The following is a 20,323-nucleotide window of genomic DNA, read 5'->3' on the forward strand; positions in this document are numbered from 1 at the left end:
CTTTAAGACCTGAACATAGTTCTCACTGGGTCTTGTACATTTTCTTTTATCTAAGATGCTTTCTAACCACCCCCCAAATGTCAGTTTTAATCCATTGTTCAGTACCCAGCAGTTTAGTCTAAGTCTATGTTTAACTGAGAATGTAGTCTAGGTGCTGCCAAGCAAAGTCTGAGATTTGTTGATAGCACACTAACTCATACTAACTCACATCAGTATCACCAACAGTGACAAATCTCTAGCAAGGAAATCTCCAGTGAGTCAGAGGCCAATCACCCAACTGCCGGCTCCTCAGGTTTCTTCCCATGAGTCACTTGAAAAATCTCCACTTCTTTCTGTTTTCAGCTTTTCTTTGCCTCAAAAAAAAAAAAAAATCAGTAACAGTTCAAGCCACATTATATTTCTGGGAGGTGTCAATGTGTAATACTGGGTCTCTGCAGGATAGCTCTTAGAATGGAAATAGGAGACAGGAGATAAAATTAGGTAAAGCAATGAGATATCTCAGATGGTAAACTGCGAGCCCCATAAACGGGAGAACTTCAATTAGATCCCCAAAATCCACATAAAAAAGGTTGGCCATGGGGCACACTTGTAATCCCAATTCTGAGAAGATGAAGAGAGGCAGGTTCCTGACTTGTAGGACAAGCATCCCAACCTACTTGACGAACTCCAGGTCAATAAGAGGTCCTGACTCAAAGCACAAGTAGAACACTACTGAGAAACAACCCATAAGTTTGACCTCTGGCCTCCCCTGAGCATGGGTACATACGCACATGTGCAACCACATTCACACTTGCACACTTGCACAAACATACACTTGCAGGTACACAAACACATACACTAGGTGAAAAATGTGCTATGCAGAGAGAAAGAACAAAAAATCCCAGGGTCTAGAAATGTCTTGTATCCTCAGAAGTTAAAACATTGTTGATTTATTCACAATCTCCTGGGAGTACTTCAGAGAGACAAAAAGCAGATCTTCCAGTGGGATTTGAATTTCACTTAACAAATAATTTTAGTATAATAACAGGCAATGAAACATTTCAGGCATTTTTTCTTTGTTTATCTAAAACTTAACTTTCACTAGGAGTTTTCTACTTTTTGTTTAGTCTGGTAACATTTCCCTACGTGGGAAATATTTTAATTACATTATCTATGCCTGATGGGGTGATGTAACTACATCAGATAGGAATTGGAGTGTATATGCCTATCTGGCTCTGATTTTACAGAAAGATACAGGTTGTTTGAAAATACTAACTTGCTCTCTTGGTAGAGAACCTGAACATCTCTGGGCTCAAGCTCACCAGAATGTCATTGAAATTGGACTTGCTGTTGTTACCTTAGTATTCTTCATGACAAGATGAAATGTGACACCCACTAACCTATGGAGGCCTTTTAATTTAATCCATGGGATGTTTTTCCTTTCAATACAACTACTCTTTTGTTTGGGTCTCAGACTATACCCAGGACTCTGTACGCTGCCGTTCAACTGTGGTATTGTTACTCTACCTGGATCTTTCTATTCCTTGGCTTGCCTCTACGTTCATGCTCTGGGTGTGTCTCTAAGACAGGCACACACCTGAAACTGCAACGCTGACCCCCATCTTCTAGGATGGTGATCTCCAAACATCATCTGTCAAGTGCCGATTGGCTATAACTTTGGCTTTGGAAGCCATTCAATATCAGTCACAAGTGTTCAATTTGCCACTTGTAGGATGTGAAGAGACAGGTAGTGGCTTGAATGAGAATGGCCCCCATACGCTCGTGTATTCAGTATGTAATCCCCAGTTTGTAGGACTATTTGGGAAGAATTGGGAGTGTGGCTTTGTTAAAGGAGGTGTGTCATTAGAAGTGGGTTTTGAGGTTTAAAAAAACTAGACTGACATCATTTCCAGTGTGCTCTCTTTGTTTCCTTGTAGATCAAGATGTGTGTTCCAGTGCAATGTCTGCCTGCCTGCCTACTGCCTGCTTCCTGCTTCCTGCTGCCTGCTGCCTGCTGCCTGCTGCCTGCCTGCCCGCCTGCTGCCTGTCTGCCTGCCTGCCTGCCTGCTGCCTGCTGCCTGCCTGTCTGCCTGCCTGCCTGTCTGCCTGCTACCTGCCTGCCTGCCTGCTGCCTGCCTGTCTGCCTGCCTGCCTGCCTGCCTGCCTGCCTGTCTGCCTGCCTGCCTGCCTGCCTGCCTGCCTGCCTGCCTGCCTGCCTGTCTGTCTGTCTGTCTGTCTGCCTGCCTGCCTGCCTGACTGCCGCCACATTCCCCACCATGATGGTGATGGACTTCTATCACTCTGAAACTATAAGTTCTAATAAAAATCTTCCTTCTATAAGTTGCTCTGGTCATGACATTTTACCACACCAATATAATAGTACCTAATACAGGCCATATGTACTCATAAAACTGCCTTTACTAAAATAGGCCATAATTTGCTTCCTCATGTTTTAAATGATTCTGTAACCTTACTCTCTCTACTGAATGGTTCCACTTATACATAATAGAGGGCTTCTTGGTAAAGAGGAAAGGAGTCACATTTTTTTTTTTGTTGTTGTTGTTTTACTTGTGTGGTGTTGGCAGGTGCTTCATGCTCCCATCAGACACCAGTCCTGATTTGCTGTCTTGACAGTTTGGTCTTAAGCTAGGCGGTCCCAACCTCTGAGGTAAGACATTATGGCTTGAGGCAGATCACACCCAAGTAAAGCAACAAATGGCTTTGCTTCCACAATTATTACTGGAATCCACACCCTTTCTTTGTACATGCATTACCTCAGGTCCAGACTTAGTGACCAATACCTGGGTTGGAAGTTGCCCCAATTTGGATGTCTATATGTGGAACCCTCTTTGTCTGTGGATGTGATCTCTTTGCAGAAAAATCTATCAATCAGGCCACCCACCTGTGTGAGGGAGGGTTTGCCTTGTGACAGCTATGAACTGAGAGAAAATATTTCTCAGATGACTAAAAAAATATGCAGAACTAAGCAAAAGGCATCTGGGACATGGCTTGGGACTACAATTGAAGTGGTTTAGTAGCAGAAAAGGTGACATAAATTGAAAAGCCTGATTTTTAATAATAATTATGTGAAAGACTTTGTTATGGTGTGAAAACACAAAACAGATTTTACACACACACACACCCACACACACCCACACACACACAGTGTTCCTATACTCATTTATTCACAACAATAAAGGTTACTTGAAAACCTAATGAATAAATTTCCAAAGTCATATTTTAAATTAGAAAAAGAAAATATTCTTGGAGCCCGCACAACTGATTGGCATGGGCATTTGTTCTGGGTCACCGCGGCCACCCGCTGTATATCCTTTTATTTAATGGGATAATTAATTCCCTCATGACATAAGTGCAACTCAAAAGTTTTAAGAGCTAAGTATTACCTTAAACACACCTCACTCTTTAATCTTAGAGCCTTTTCTCCCTTTCAGAAATGTATTCTTCTGTGTTATGATTTTCAGTACCCATTGTAGCCCTATATCAAAGCTCTGTACATGCCTGAGAAAGCATCTGAAAAATTACAGGACACTTAGAGGCTTTGACAGATGACCCGGGCAGGGTTCCTACGACCACTATGGCAGTTACAAACACAAGTAACTACAGCTCCAAGGTGTCTGGCGTCCTCTTCTGACCTCTGCGGGCACCCCGAATTCGTGCGATGCACATACATATGTACAGACAAAACACTCAAACACGTGAAATAAAAGTAAATAAATCTTAAACACATCAGTTGGACAAACCTGTGTAGATTGTTGCACATGAGTTCTGAGCTGTTACTTTGAGCTGTGTGTGTCCTTCAACTGGTATCCACCTTGACTACTGGAGTATGACACAGCCTGAAATGGACCAGAAGGATTTCAGTCACTTCTTATTCTTTTAAAGGACTTTTAAAATTTACTTAGGTTTCAATGTAAGTTTTAGAACAATTCTGTCTATATTTACAATATGTCTTACAGGAAATTTGACCAGCTTTCTGTTAAACCTGTATGTTAATTTGCAAAGAACTGGTGCATTTATCTTTTCAGTCCACAATTTGGCTGTCATGGAATTTATTTCTCTTCTACCAGTATTCTGAAGTTTTAAACAGCCAGTTCTGGGCACAGTCTATTAGAGCCATACCTAAACACTTCATTTGAAGGGACTATAAATAATACTGCATTTTGACTTTGATTTTCCATATTGATCCTATATTCCATGAGTTTCTAGGATTCATCTCTCCTAAGAAACTTTTGTAGATTTCTTAACATTTTTATACAGATGTTGATGTCATAAGAAATAAAGAGGACAAGCTTTCTCCCTCTCCAGTGTTGTCTCTTCCTATCTTAGTGCACTGGCTAGAATCTGGAATATTTATTTTAAACAAGGATGGTATTGAATAAAAAGGGAACCACTCCTGGCCCCTCAACTAAAAAACAAAAAAATTCAGTCTTTCACCAGCAACTGAAGTATTTAACTGTAGGTTTTCCCCATAGATGCTCATTTACCTAAGTTGGAGATGTTCCCTGCTATATTGTCCTTTCTCTGAGAGTTCTCAACCATAGGTAGATGCTAGTCAATCCCAATTGATTTTTTTTTATCCCATGTTCATGCATGTTTTTTCTTCACTTGATTGTTGATGTTGTAGATCAAACAAACCATTTTTCAATTATTAAAAAAAATCTTTGTATTTCTACCTCTAGCGCTCCTGATTAGGCCTTCCCTTGCATTGGTTAAGCATGGGACCACACCTTTTTTCTGTGGTCTTCTGACAGAGTCAAGAAGTTATGGTCTAAAGTTCCCTGTCTTGCTTGGCTACTTATTCCTTGATTTCTTGACTAGAAAAAGAGACTGTCACGGTGGTTACTTTATTCTGTGTTTATAGGCATCTTGCACCTTTACTTCCAGAATTATTGAGGCAAAAAGAATCTGAGGAGCTGCACTCTGTTTTGTTCCATGGGTCCCAAAGTCCTCTGTCTATCTATCATTTCCCCTGGAATCCTCTGTCTTTTGCTCTATAGGTGATGTCCAGGGTCTTCAGATGCATCTAATTGAATGGATGGAAAAAAATGCATCTGTTATAGCTTCTGAGATGCATAATTATGCATTTGATTTTCTGGAATTATTCTGACTCTATTGTAAGAAACATCATGTCCCAGAAGATAATGTTTTGTTTCAGGATTCAAGTTATTATATGGCTCATCCTCCATCCTTTTTGATAGTTCTCAGTTTTCTTATCATTTTTCGTATTCTTATCAGTTTTCTTACCTCTAGGTGGGGAACTCCTAGTGTCTATATTCTTATCAAAAGAAGAGAGTTCATTTTAAAAATCTATTTTTAATTTATGTGTATGTATGGGAGCCGGAAGGAGTACGTTGTCCCACATGTATGCAGGTGCCCATAGAAGCAAGAGAGAACACTGGAGCCCCTAAAACTGGAGTTACAGCTTGTTTCAAGCTGCTCAATGTCGCTCTGGGAACTGAACATGGGTTTGCTGAAAAAGTGAGTTCCCAATCTTCCTTGCTAGTCGTGTTTGCTAGGTGAATGAGTCACAAGGACACTGCCATGGAGATAAATCCATCCATGGATTAATAGATTAGCAGATTAATGGATAGTTGCTGGAATGGCTTTGCTGTCAAAGTGAGCTCTCTCTATATATATATCTGATTGATTGCTCTGTCATGCTATCTAATACCCTGTATCTTCTGGAATTCACTCGATATTCCCCACTAATAAGAAGACTCCTTGGGGAAAAAAGTGTATAGCACCCTCTCAGAGTGTGGTACACTTAGACCTTAGATCATCAATAATTCAAGAGCTAAGAACACAGCCTTGTGGCAATCCTTGGTATTTAAAAATCATCGTTTAATCTTTACACACCAAGAAAAATTCGACTATTTCTATGTTACGTTTTCTTTTACATGTACTTTATGCTCATTGTTACAAGTAAGTTTTCAATGCACATTTCAAACCTTTAAAAGAAAAAAAAATCAAGTACTGACAAAAAATATATTCATATGGTTTTATGTAAAAATGCTTTTAAAATTTGTACTTTTATCTCTGTTTTTAAAAATAAAGTTGTTTAATTTAAAAAAAAAAGACTCTCAACAGATATGGGTCCTCACCATTAAGTTCTTCAATATCTGGAAAGTTTATTAAGTAAACAATTTCTCTTTGGAAACTCCTGTCAGGTGTCCACAGCAAACACACTAAGATAGTGACATAAAACATACCAAGGCACGGCCTGGCTTTCAAACATCACACTGCCACCGTGTTACCCCATCACACTTTATGTGGTGAGTTTGTATGAGAAAGTACCACATGTGCCAGTCACATCTGCCAGAGGTGACTTAGAGAAAGGGGAAAAGGAACAGCAGCTCCCCAAGTCCCAGATTGACAGGCTGAGTCAGGCAGGGTTAAGATGGGGTGTCAAAGCTTTCACTGAGAAAGTGAGGAGCCAAAGCAAAATAACATGAGTCACAGCAGAACAGCAAGCCTGGAAAAACCAAAGACATTTGCAACCTGTGGCTGCAGAACCAGGGGGATGTGCAATTCAAATAGGAGCCAACCGAAAACTCAAAATTTAGCATTAGATCACTCCAACGCTGGAAGGTGCTGCTGTTGATTTGTAGTGGAGGAGAAAGAGATGTGGGTAGTTTTAATGCCCAGGAACAGCACACTGTGTGTTTGTGTGTGTGTGTATGTGTGTGTGTGTGTGTGTGTGTGTGTGTGTGTGTGTGTGTGTGTGTGTGTGTCAGAGGTGATGCTTAGAGACCAGTCTCCTCTTCTAGCAAAAGAAAGCTTCAGTTTGGGTTTCTTGGCTTTCTTACCCTGGTTTATCATAAAATAAGCTTAAAGATCCCACAGAGACAATGTATAGATTTGCCGTCGATCTAAGTGAAGTTAAGTTCAGATGGCATCTTTGAAGATATCTAATTTAAATTGTTTTTTTTTTAATTTTGAGAATTTTAAACCTGAGTACTGTATTTACTTCATATCTATTCCTTCCTCTCCCACAACTCTTCCTGTGTTTCCCCTACTCCATATTAAGTTTGGGACATCTCTATAATTACTACTAAATATATATGTATATGTACATGTACAATCACAACCCACTCAGTCCATTTAGCATGATCTTTATGTACACACTGATAGCCCTCACTCCTCATCAAAATGAGGCTTTGGTTCTTCTTGAAGCATATGGAGGTTATGACAAAGATCAGCAACCATTTAAAACACACAGACTAACATGGAGTGTCAGGTCCAAGTGATGCAGCTACCATGAAGAGGTGACTTGTCACACTTATGAGTCTGACTGACCACGTGAGGTCAGCTAGGGAAGCCGGGTAAATACATGAGTTTCTGCTGTAGGAGTATCAGACAGAAATTACCAAAAGCCAGGAATGTGACCACATGTCTCAGCTGCCATGTAAGAGTTGTGACTTGTGATCCAATTACACAAGTTGTCAAATCATAGGATTCTGGTGGGGGCTGCATTCTGTCAGCTCATGGAGGCAGCTTAAGATGGACAAGGATCAGCCGTGTTGTCTGTAGACCTCAATACGTCATCCGTCTTGAGGAGAAGGTGTGATCTACTTTTCCCACAAACAAGAGCCCCATGGTGAGTTTTAAACTATTTTCTCAACTACATCAGAAAGACATTCCTAGACATTACAAGCCCCTGAAAAGGAGGCAGGCTCAAGTGAAAACAGCTGTTGGGTAAATGGTAGTTATGGTGCGATTGGGCCGTTCCTGTGATTTATTTCTTCAGAGAGGCAAAGCTACATCATTTGAAAAGCATTTTAGGAGATGTGAGCTGCCTTCATGAGGTCATGGATGTAGCTAATGTTCTAACTCAGGGACAAGAAATCTTGTTTCTAAAAATCCTGCTGTGACTCTCCAAAAACCATTTCCTAAGTCAGAAATAAAAGTAAGCTGTAAAAAATGCAACTTGCTTTTATTTCTATGTTTAGCCTGCAGTCCATGAAGACTCGCCCTCTGGGCTGGCAGCCCAACAGTGCCTCATAGCACTTAATACGTTTCCCATGAGCAGATGGATCTGATGGCTTGTTTGCCCTTCCTGCTGCTGCTACTGTAGAAGACTCACATTTCAAGTGAAACTCGAGGCACCAGGCTTGGGATCTGGGAGTCGTTTGATGAATAGGTATTGTGATGATTACTAATAACTGTACACATGGCAGGATATAGAGTCACCATGGCAACAAGCTTCCAGGCATATTTGTGAGGTAGTTGCAAGATTGGGTTAGTTGAATTGAGAAGGCCTACCCTAACTGTGATCTGCCCCAGTGGGCAGAGGTCCTAGACAGGATGAAGAAGAGCAAGGAAGCTGAGCACCAGCATTCTCTCTCTCTCTCTCTCTCTCTCTCTCTCTCTCTCTCTCTCTCTCTCTCTCTCTCACTCTCTGTCTGTGTCTGTCTCTCTGTCTGTCTCTGTCTCTGTCTCTGTCTCTCTCTCTCTGTCTCTCTCTGTCTCTCTCTCTCTCTCTCTCTCTCTCTCTCTCTCTCTCTCTCTCTCTCTCTCTCTCTCTCTCTCATCCTGGCTGCAGCTGCAATGTGGTCAGCCACCTGAGCTCCTTCCATGGTGGACCAGAACGTTAAACTGGGAGCCTAGTTGTTTTCCTAGGGGATTTCATCTCAGCAATAAGAAACAAATAACTAATGTCAGTATTTAATACATAAATCAATTGACTAACATATCAGGTAAATAAGCTTTCTATCTTAATAGACAAAGCAAAGTATCTATCATAGGACAGACACCAGAGCTAGCAATGCAACCACTAAATGCCTATTAAGAGAAAAAGCTACTTTCATAGATCCGTAGATACTTAGTACAGATGTTCATCTTAGAATGCCCATTAGATTTCCTTTTGTTGTTGTTGTTGCTTTGAAAAAGCTGCTTTTAATAATTGTCTGTGGAAAGTCTTACTGAAGTTCCTTGGCATCATCATGGGGAGAGCAAGGTGCCATCTTTTTCATTCCTGTCATTGTATGTGGCTTCAGCAGCTACAGTAGCTGTCATGTCAGACACAGGAGCAGAGACTAAATTGTAATTTATTTTTGAATGTTCTAGAATCTTGATTGAAAGTTTTCTTTTTATCATCTCTCCAGGGATCTTAAATTGTGTGTGTGTGTGTGTGTGTGTGTGTGTGTGTGTGTGTGTGTGTATACAAGAGAGAGAGAGAGAGAGAGAGAGAGAGAGAGAGAGAGAGAGAGAGAGAGAGAGAGAACAACTACAGGCGTTTTCTTCAATTTCTCTTCATCTTATTTGTTGAGCTAAGCTCTCTCTTGAAACTCATTTGGCTAGACTAAGTCTGGCCAGCAAACACCAGAGATCTGCCTGCTTCTGATTTCCACCTAGCACTAGAGATATAAACCCACCACACAAGTGCCACAGTGGCCAGCGTTTACATAGCTGCTGGGGATCTGAACTCAGGTCTTCATGTAGGTGCAGCAGGCACTCAAACAACTGAGTCATCATCTCCCTAGCTCCAAGCTCCCTACTTTCTTTGTTGTTATGTGCTATGCCCCCACTGATAACTTAGAAAGAGTCCTCTCCTGAAGTAAATTGCCTCTCAGCATTCTTGGGTCACTTTCACACCTAAGGGGAAAATAGAGTAGATTCCTAAGGCCTGGGAAAATGAGGGTGGTAAGGGGACCTTTAGATGGGTTCTTCACAACTCAGGACTTGAAGGTCATGGGGGAGTTGTGTCTGATTACAGCTCCCTTTCCTCAAAGGTAAGAAGTGGGTATAAAAGACTCTCAGAAGATTGAAACCAATGACTGCTTAGATGGGAAAATGATGGTGTCCCCTGAAAAGTGGGCTGAGGAACTGGGAAGTTTTAGGCAGTTAACCACATCTTTGCTGCTTTCCTCCCTCCCTCTCTCCCTCTCCCTCCCCCTCTCTCCTTTCCCCTTTCCCTTCCCCTCCCTCCTCCTCTCTCCCACTCTTCCCCCCACCCGAGCATGTGTGTGTGCATGTGTGTGTGTGCATGTGTGTGTATGTGAGTGTGTGTGTGTTTGGTGGCCTGACAGAAAAGCTAAGAGGATAACACGGAAAGCCTTTTAAGGTCATTTCCTCGTGCCATCTAGCTGTGGACATAAAGATCGGTCTTGGAGTCTGTCCTTACATTTCTTCTTTTTGCTCAAACCATAAAATCCTGTGTGGTTCTGATTAGGTTTTGAGCAGGGACCCTATTCATTTGATGACTCATTGGAAGGAGAATGGAGAACGTTGAGAGATTTTCAGCTAATGAGTAAAACGTGTGGGACAGTACCTCTCCAGGTTCCGGCTCTCAGCTGCAGCTCACTGGGGGAAGGACACTCTGCTTATCCAAAGGGGCTAACAGGAGAACCAAAACCCATGCAAGGAAACTATGGCACTGGCAGAGCCAGTCCTAGGGTGGCCCCTTACAGTTCAAATTCCAGCTGAGCTGGGGACAGAAAGGAGAGGAGAGTAACTCGGGTGCTTTGCTATGGCACTCCAGAAGGTTTGGTCTCTACCGAGGTCCACCTTTGGAGACAGGATATTATTACCTCAGTCGTCTTTACACCTGGAATAGCCCACCCATCTGGAGCAAAGCCAGCCTTGGAGCCAACTCTTCCACCATCCGTATATCAGCTTCCTGCTGTAGAAGCAGGCTTGAGGGCAGGGCTGATCTCAGAGGACACATCTCTAGAGAGCTTCTCTTATCTCCACTTATCTCCTCCCAAGGTGACCTCATCCGGTCTCAAGACAGTCAACACGGACTCCCAAATGCTTGTCTTCAGCTTGACTCTCACACTCCATTTCATTACCTTCCTGGCCTCTTATCGTTTCTGTTTTGCATACGTAACACACATCCATCCTAACCCATGCCAACAGCATTTCAGACACTCCCACGACGTCTGTGCTCCCACGTCTCAGTTGACAAGGACTCTTTCAGCTGCTCAGGCCAAACCTTACCACCTCACTTTAATTTACAGCTCACTTCCAAATGGTAAATGAGGTAAGATACATCCAGTTGTCTCTACTGCGGCTGTCAAGACGTCGGATTTGCTCATCGTTTTGACTTCCTAACTGGCCCTTTTGCATCTTCACCTAGCATCTGTGAATTCTTTCCATGCAGCCTATATGACTTAAACTGAAGTCACAGCATGCCACCCACACACCCCCTTCCACACATGCATACACACCCAGGGCCTTCCATGGCACTCTGAGGAAGAGCCAAGCCTCACAGCCTCTGGTGACCTGCCTGGGCCCTTCCCTCTGACTTCACTTTCTGTCAGTGTCTTCTTGGCTCCCCTTCTTGCCACACCTGCTTCCTGGCTGCCCTCTCAGGTACTGTCCTGTTCACTCATCTTTTCCTTCAAGCTTCACCTTGAGGTGACACCTTCTCTGATCACCATTTGTACAGAGCAAAGAATTAGCCCTGGAAACACTGCCCAACACTGCCAGTGGAAAGATTCTTTTACTGTATCCTTGCTGTACATTGAGATATTCCAGATTCTCTGTGATGATCCGTCAGGTTTAGATATGAGAAGAAACACACATTGGATTCAGAGAAGTAGATTTACTATACTCATAGGCTCAGCATCTTACCTCTTGGCTGTGAGAAAACGCAGGGTGGTCAGAGGGTAGAGGAATCAGGAAAAACCTAAGGACTGTCCTTTATGGGCATTCCTATGAGGAAAGGCAGGCTAGCAGGGAGAAGATTTGAAGATTGATTAGTTTGCATAATTCAGCAAGCTCTAAGTTATTGAATTATTCCTGAGTTATTGAATTCCTAAACATACAGGGGTGCTGGAGCCAAACAGAGGAGATGGGGCTCTAGGTTAGCCAATTTGCAATTCAAAGGCCTGTTCCAGGCTGAACCTTTGGCTATCCTCCTGGCTTGGAGAGGCTTTTTAAAATATCAAAATATCTGAGGATGCTTGCAGCTAACCATCAGACTGAACACGGGGACCCCAACGAAAGAGCTAGAGAGAGGACTGAAGAAGCGGAAAGGTTTAGAACCCTCTTTGGAAGAACAACGTTTGACGGCTGTGGAACAGTGAGGTTTAAGTGTCCCCAACCTCCGATCCAAGGATTATCACTGAATCCATGTTTCACTTTTATCAGCAATTGATGTAGAAAAAAAAAGTGTTTAGGAGTTCTAAGACTTTTCCAAAACACCCCATTCTTGAAAAAGTAGACAAGGATAGAATTTACTGGCTGACAGCCACAGGTCTTACAGAAAAGTCCAAATATGCATCATCATCAGCCTAAACCCCTCAAAGTTTTTGAAAATGTATAAACAAGGTTCTGAAAATGTAAAAACAAAGTTTTAATGGACAGGTCAGGCTATGCTGACTAAGTTGAGTTAAGACAAAACAAAAGTGACTGCTTTAGAGAAAAAAAAAAAGACCCTCTACCCTTCCCAGTGATAAATTCTGAGAAAAACCACAAGAAGTCAGCCTGACCACCCCACCACCACCACGCAGGTCCCCCCCTCCCCTACCCCCAACTGGGGACTTTTCCATGCTGGCCCTTTCCAAGGCCAAACACAGGGCTAGATGAGAAAATGACTAACTGAGCCAAGAACAGCCCCTTGAGCGGGGCTAGCCAATGCCTGATCCGTTGTCCTAAGATCCACCAATGAGAGTAAGCCAGCTACCCTGTTGCTGAAATCTGCCCGCTGTAAAGAATAAAGGATGTGTGCTTTTTGAGTTTGGGGTTGACTATTCCTGCAAGGATGAGCAACCCTGTAAGTATGGAAGTAGACCTCTTGTTATTACAGCCGTCTGTCGTCTAATTGTGTTCTGTGGGTCTCGTTCCTGAGCTAAGACTCCTTGGGGTCTTAGAACACAATAAAAAAGAGAGTGAGGGCTGGTGATTTAATCAGAAAAGAGAAAGTTGGTTTGTTTTTGTTTCGGTTTTATTTTATTAGTCTTATTATATTTCCTGAGACAGCATCTCAAGTGTAGCTCTTTCTGTCCTGCAACTTGCTATGTAGACCAGGCTGGCCTCAAACTCCCAAAGATCTGCCTATCTCAGCCTCCTGAGTGCTAGGAAACTCCACACCTGGCAGGAGTTTTGTTTATTTGTTTTGCTTTCTTAACACTGTTGCTAGGAAGATTTTAAACTTAAAAAAAAAAAAAAAGGCGGTTGTAATTCATTAGCCCTCCCTCCCCCTCTAGACTGACTCATTTAGTCAGAACAAGTTTACATAGGTAGAGGATTTGAGAGGTGGAATTGGGTCAGAGAGCAAGGAGAAGGGAATGTGCTGTCAACCTCATCACTTAAATATCAATCAGTCACCAATGGTTTTAGTTTTATGGAAAATTTTTTATACAAATATATTCTGATTATAATTTTCTCTTCTCCTACTTCCCCCACTTTCTTCCTACCTTCCCTCCCACCTTTCTGTCTCCCCTTGGAAACGAAACAGACAGCTAAAGAATAATAATAGAATAAAATAAGAAGATAAATTTTTAAAATCCCCCAACAAATCAAATCAGAATATGAGAAAGCCACCAATCCAGAAAAGGATCCAAAAAGAAAGCACAAGAGACACACACAGATGAAAAGATTCACAGATTTACACACTCAGGAATCCCACAGAAAGCCCAAACCCAGAAGCCACCATATATACTCAAAGAAGCTATGAGGTAGAAATCAAAACAGGCAAACAAAATAACACCCTGACTTAACATGAGACAAAGACCCTCCGAAGAGTTCGTCGTGCTTTGGACATCTGCTGAGGGCATGGACCTACCCTTAACAGTGATTTGTTTCCCCAGTGAGGCTCTCTTGGAGAAAAACAATTTTTTCTTTGCAAGAGACTATGCATAGGAGATAGCTTCTGGGTTAGGGATGGGGGTGTGAGTTTCCACTTTGTCTTTCAGTTCTAGAACCCTGCTAAATGCAGACCCATGTAGGCCCAGTGCACGTTGCTGTAGTCCCTGTGAGCTCGTGTGTGCGTCAGTCCTGTGGTGTGAAGACGCCCTTGTTGATTCCTTAGGTCCTCCATTCCCTCTGGCTCTTGTGCTCTTTCTGTCTCCTCTTCCGGCAGACTTCCCCATGGTCTGATGGGAAGGACTGATGGAGACATCCCTTAGGGCTGTCTGAGGTCTCTCACTCTCTGCATATTATCTGGCTGTGGGACTCTGTATTTGTTCCCATCTGCTGCTGAAAAACATGTCTGTGACAATAGCTAGGCAAAGCACAGATCTATCTGTATGGCATAATATCATTAGGAGTTATTTTCTTGCCATGTTCCTTTACCAGGACAGTAGTATTTAGTTTACCCCTAGATCCCTGAGCTATCAAGGTGCAGGTATGGGTTCCATCTCATGGGGTACACCTTAACTCCAATCAGATATTGATCAGTTACTCCCAAAGCTTTGTTGCCACAATTGTACCAGCTTATCTTGTAGGCAGGTTACTCTTCCCCTTGGTAGTGTGCCCAGTACCTTCCAGTACCATGAATACTAGTCTGTAAGGGCAAAGGCTTTAGGTAGGCACCAGCTAGAGTTTTCTGTGTGCAATAAGGTGTTGTCTTAGACAACAAGGCTTTCCCACTGGTTTATAGAAAGCCACCAATAGCCTTGGAAATAGTCTGGATTGTTTGACGGTTCCCAGTGGGCATCCTTTGGCTGAGAACTCAATTCGATGTATTCCATTCCTAGAAGTGGAAACTTCACTGTGACAAGAGACATCCAGTTGGGGCCCTGTCTCCCTCTTATTTAGAAATTTCATTTATATCACCATCAGATGTGTATATATTATAAGAAGCTTCTACTGCACTAGGTTTCCATATGGCTCCTCATACAGCCCTTAGTTTTAACTGTCTCTCCCTGTATTTCCTCCCTCAGCCACTCTTCCCACCCCTTACTTGCTTGATCCTCCCATTCCAGTCCCCCTCATCCATGCACAACTATCTGTTCTAGTTCCCCTTCCTGGGAAGATGCGCCCCTCCCACCTAGTCCCTTATTCTCTGCCTACCTCTGTAGTTATATGGATTGTAGCTTGCTTATCAACCACTTAACAGCTAGTATCCATACATAAGTGAATGCTATCATATCTGTCTTTTTAGGTCTGAAGTACTTCATTCAGGATGGTGTGTCTCTTGGTTCCATGATTTCATTTTTTGATGGCTGAGTTATACTCTACTGTATAAATATGCCACATTTTTCATCTATTCCTCTATTGATGGGCATCTAGACTGTTTCCGATGTCTGGCTAATATGGCTAGAGCAGCAATGAGCAGGGTTGAGCAAACGTTTTGGTAGTAAGATGAAGGGCCATTAGGGTATATGACCAAAAGTGGTGTAGCTAGATCTTGACTTAGATCCATTGTCATCTTCCTGAGGAACTGCCACACGGATTTCCATACTGTTTAGACGAGTGCACACTCCCACCAGCGCTCATCAAATTTCTTAAACCTTTTTTAAAAAAATCTTCTCTTGAGCAGAGAAGACACACAGAAGAGTGCAGTAAATTTAATTAAACTATTGGTTAATTATTATTAACTAAACATGGCTACGTGTGTATCACCAGGTCAAGAAGTAAAACATCACCAGTAGCCACAGTGTGCTCTGTCTTTCTCTCTTTCTCTGTCTCTTTCTGTTTCTCTGTCTCGCTGTCTCTCTGTCTCTCTGTCTCTCCCTCTCCCTCTCTCATACATCTGCTTCCTCCATCCTCTTTAAAGGAGCCACCACTGACAAATGGGACACAGTAGATAGTTTTGCTGGCCCTTGGACTTTATATGCATGGAATCAGAACAATGTGTACTTTTTGGTAATTGGCTTCATTCATTTTACATTATATGTGAGAGAGTCATCAATGTCATATGTAATAGTGGTTAGTTTATTTCCATGGAATAGAGCATTCCATTCTGTGAGCAAACAATCGTTCACAACTCTGTTCCACTAGTGAGGGCCAGCTCAACAGTTTTTATCTGAAATTGTCTGTAATGTTCCAAATTATTTGGAACTGTGTTGGAGTGGATGTATTTTGCCCATCCTTAATGAACTTGTAGGCTCATTTCTGCCAGGAATGGACTTGGCCTAGACTCTGTATCTAGGTTTAGTGGATGAGGCAATCATCCATCCTCCCCCATTTTCAGTTCCATCAACAGTGTCTATGTAACAGGGCTGACTTCCGTGTGCCTACCAGCACTTGGTGTGACCTGACATCAGTTCCTGAGAGAACTCAGTCGATCACACTCTGATCTCCATCTTAATGTGTTCACTGATCACTTGTTCTGGTTAGTTTCTGTCACGGGAAGAAGGAACCTTAGTTGAAAAGATGCCTCCATCTGATTGGCTTATAGCCAAGTCTGTGGGGATGCTTCCTTGAATAATGTCTGATGTGATAGGGCCCAGCTCACTGTGGTAGTGCCACCCATAGGCAGGTGGTCCTAGACATATAAGTAACTAGGCTAATACATAAATATCATAAGCAAGCCAGTAAGCAGATTATCTATGGTCTCTGCTTCAGTTCCTGCCTCCTCCCTTGAGTTCCTGCCTTAGAGTCTGGTTGTGATGCTGTAGCTGAAATAAGTCCTTCCCTCCCCCAACTTGCTTTTGGTGGTGACTGATCACATAAATAGGAAGTAAACTAAAATACCACTCTATCATCACAAGGAAGCTACCTCTTCAAAACTTTACTTGTAAATGTTTAATAGAGCTACCTGTTTTTACAGGTACAGTGTGTATGTATGTGTGTGTGTGTGTGTGTGTGTGTGAGTATTTCTCTATATCTCCATAATTTGTCTCTTCAGAGTTACATGAGCTATAAATCTATTTTCCTCCTGTGTGTATTACTTGTTTCTCATAGCTGTAACTAAGAATCTGACAAAAGTAACTTCAGGAGAGAAGTGTTTGATTCAACTTACAGGTAGGAAGTATAGTTCATCCTGGCAAGGGAGGCAAGGCCCAGGAATGTGAAAGTCAGTTACATCATGCCTGCAGTCAGGAAGTGGAGGGTGAGTGCTGGTACCCAGAAGACATCTTTCCACTTAACCTGGGATTCCAGTGTATGAGCTGGTATTTCCCACATTCGGGATAGAACTTTCCACCTCAGCTGAACCTTTCAGGAAACACCCTCATTGATGCACATTCCAGGAGTGTCTTCTTGTGGTGAATCTAAACACTGTCAGGCGCACACACAACCTCCTTTTCTTGCTCCCTCTCCTTTCCCCTCTTCTTTTTCTTTTTCATTTCATTCTCCTTTTAAAAGGCTATAGCATCTGGTGTTCCAGGAGGTATCTTCAGCCAAGCATTCATTCCAAGAGAAGAAACAACCAATAATTGTCTCCAGCTATGATGCCTATAAACTACAACAGCAGTATAATACTAAGGGTGCTGTAGTGGCACACATACTATGTTGGTAACCAATAGCTCTCAAATTAGACTTAAGAGACACTCAAGAAGAGAAAATACCTAGAGAGGGAAGTGATTGCCTTTGTTCAGTTAGTGACCAATAGAGAGAAGACAAGAACTCACATCTTACATCTATGCTCCTCTCACACATATTTCAGTCATGTCACATGCCAGCCCTCCTGTTGCCTAATTCATTTCCTTCCTGTTTCCACTTAAGTTTCTTCACAGACTCATCTATGATGCTAGCTGCTCCTCTACTTCCTTTTCTCCTTCCCTCCCTGATACATCCCCATCTTCCTTCTTCACTGAAAGAGGTCTCACTTAATCCACCCCTACTGGCCACTTTCCATTTCTCATTGCTTCACTCCTAAACATCCCCTAAAGACTCACTCTGAAAAGTCGGTAGCTGGCCCATGGCACTGTTGGAAGGTAAGGATCGAATAGAAGAAAAATTAGGTCATGGCGCTGAAGAAAATATTGGGATCTTTACCTTACTATAGTGCTTTTAAACTGAGGTGAGCAGTTCCCTCCAATATGATTATGCATTTTCTGCAACAATGTACCATCTAATGTGATGAGGCTGTGTAATTGTGCACAGAAACCTCTAGCTATGGATCCAAACAAATATATAACTTGATTATCTCAGGCTTTTTTTTTTTTTTTTTTTTTTTTTTGGTCACAGCACCAAAGCGCTGACTAATATAAATTACAGAACACCTACAGCTTCCTGTTTCTCTTCTCTAGCATTTCAGATCCCTTCCACCCCACCCAAGAGGTTCCTGTCTTTTTAGACCATTTCTTCTTCTTCTTCTTTTTTTTTTTTTTTTTTCCTGTGCTCACACTCCTTTGAATCTTCTTCTACATCCTTGACTACTCCTCAGTCTCAATTCCACTCGGCTGGCTACACCCCTTCTATCTGATCAGGGGGTGTTGCACAGACAAAGGTTTGCTCCTTGACCTCTCCATCCACCCACTCAGACTCTGTAAGTGAAGGCACAGTCACACGGCGTTGGATGTCACGTTACAGACGCTTTCCAACTTCTGACTTCACCCCTCAGCTACAGACTTCTAACATCCTACTTGACTTCTCTTTTCAGATGTTTTCTGTTTTTAATTCTCTACAAAACCAAGTCTGAGGAACTGAAGAGATTGAGGAAGTGACAGTTAAAAGAATTAAGTTCAAGGTGTTAAGGGAAGCAAGTGACAAAGAAGATATTAAACTACCGTCCATCCTACAAGTCACCCATAAGTTTGAAGGGGTTTTTGTTCCTTTGTATTTTCCCACATTAGACCTTAGAGTAGTCCATGGGGGGGGGGGGTGAAGACCTTACCTGTCTGACTCACCTTAGTCCTTGTTTTCCCTTGTTGGGAGCTAACTTTTTACTTCCTTTATGCACAACCAAGCCTGTGCTGCCTCTCAGGGAGCCAAGTCATGGGAAAGTTTCACTGAAATCTGATAATGGAAGAATCCCTGGAGCTGGTGTAGCAGTGGCCTAGCAAGATAGAGAAAAAGAGGCTGCTGTTGCTCAGGCTCCAGGCAGGTTTCTTTCGGCCTTTGAAAATGAGCATAGCAATCAGCAGGATCTACCCCTGTGTCCCAGCCAACCTGGTTCTTCCACTACACCGCCAACAAAGACCACCTCATCTAAAAAATGGCACCATTGTTGCCAATGCTTCCTCAGCCAAGGAAGCTTCTTGGCTTCCTTTGCTGCATTCTTCATGAAACACAGGAAGTGCAAACATGGGTATGTATATATATATATATATATATATATATATATATATATATATATATATATATATATATATATATATAACTCTGTGGCTCTGTTCATCTTAGTGGTTAATTGTTCACTAAGAAAAACTTTCCTTGACTTCTCTGTCAAAACTCATCCCTCCTCTGACCCTCCATCCCTTCCCATTTCTTGTCTTGGATATGTTGATATGCCACTGGAAACTCCCAGTACTCAGGCAAAACAGGTAGGTGAGAGCCACCTTCCCTGAGCCTTTGTAATCCACAGCTGGAAGAATTGTGCTGCAGTTGGATGGGGCTCCAGCCTAGACACATAATGTAGGACACAATATGTTTTCTTGGTCTAGGCTGAGATAAAGCTGCTTCTAAAAGGCAAAATCAACATGGCTTTAATGTTTGTCTCTGAACTCTTCGTTTTGGGGGGGTGGTGGTAAGAATAAGACAGAGAAGCAGTGAGGCTGTCCTCAGCTCCTTTCATGGCTGGCCATCATGAATGTCTGCTTCCACGCCATCCTTCCTCTGCGTTACTTCTCCTCCCATGCAGCCCTTTGCCAACTTTCCCAAAGCCACCTGTTTTCTAACACTTGAGGTTTTTTGCTTTATTGGACACATGCTTATATATAGTGCTTACTAGTTCCAAGGGGGTATGTGCGTGTATGTGTGTACAAGTGCAAGTTGGTGTATATGTGTGTATATAGGTGTGTGAATGGTGTGTATAGTATATGTGCATACATGTGGGTATAAGTTTGTGTGTGTGTGTGTGTGTGTGTGTGTGTGTGTTCCATTAAAACTTACAGAGAATCCTATGATGCAGGAATTTCTAAGGTTTCAGTATGACAGTAGAAGGGATTACAGCACAGTCTTGTCACCTCTCCAAGGTTACACGGCTCATAAAGGATAGAAATGAGAGTCCAACCCAGGCAGTTGGCTGTAGAGTCAGTGTTCCCAACCATTACATTGTGACTTTCCATCTTTGACAAACACGCCTTAGACATTTATGACCCACAGGGTCCTCCATATTTTAGTAAGAAATGATGCCTTCGGAACAGAACATTCCCCTGCAGTAAATATGGTAACAGGAGGCACATAGACTGGTAACACCACTACCCTCTAGAAGTTTCTTATCCATATCAGACCATATCATCAAGATAAAAGATGCTCAGGACCCGCACAAACTAGAGTTTCTACATCAAACAACTCTAACTTGTGAGGATCATTCAAAAGACTACGA

The sequence above is a fragment of the Micromys minutus genome, assembly GCF_963924665.1.
Source record: "Micromys minutus genome assembly, chromosome: 17".
Taxonomy (NCBI): domain Eukaryota; kingdom Metazoa; phylum Chordata; class Mammalia; order Rodentia; family Muridae; genus Micromys; species Micromys minutus.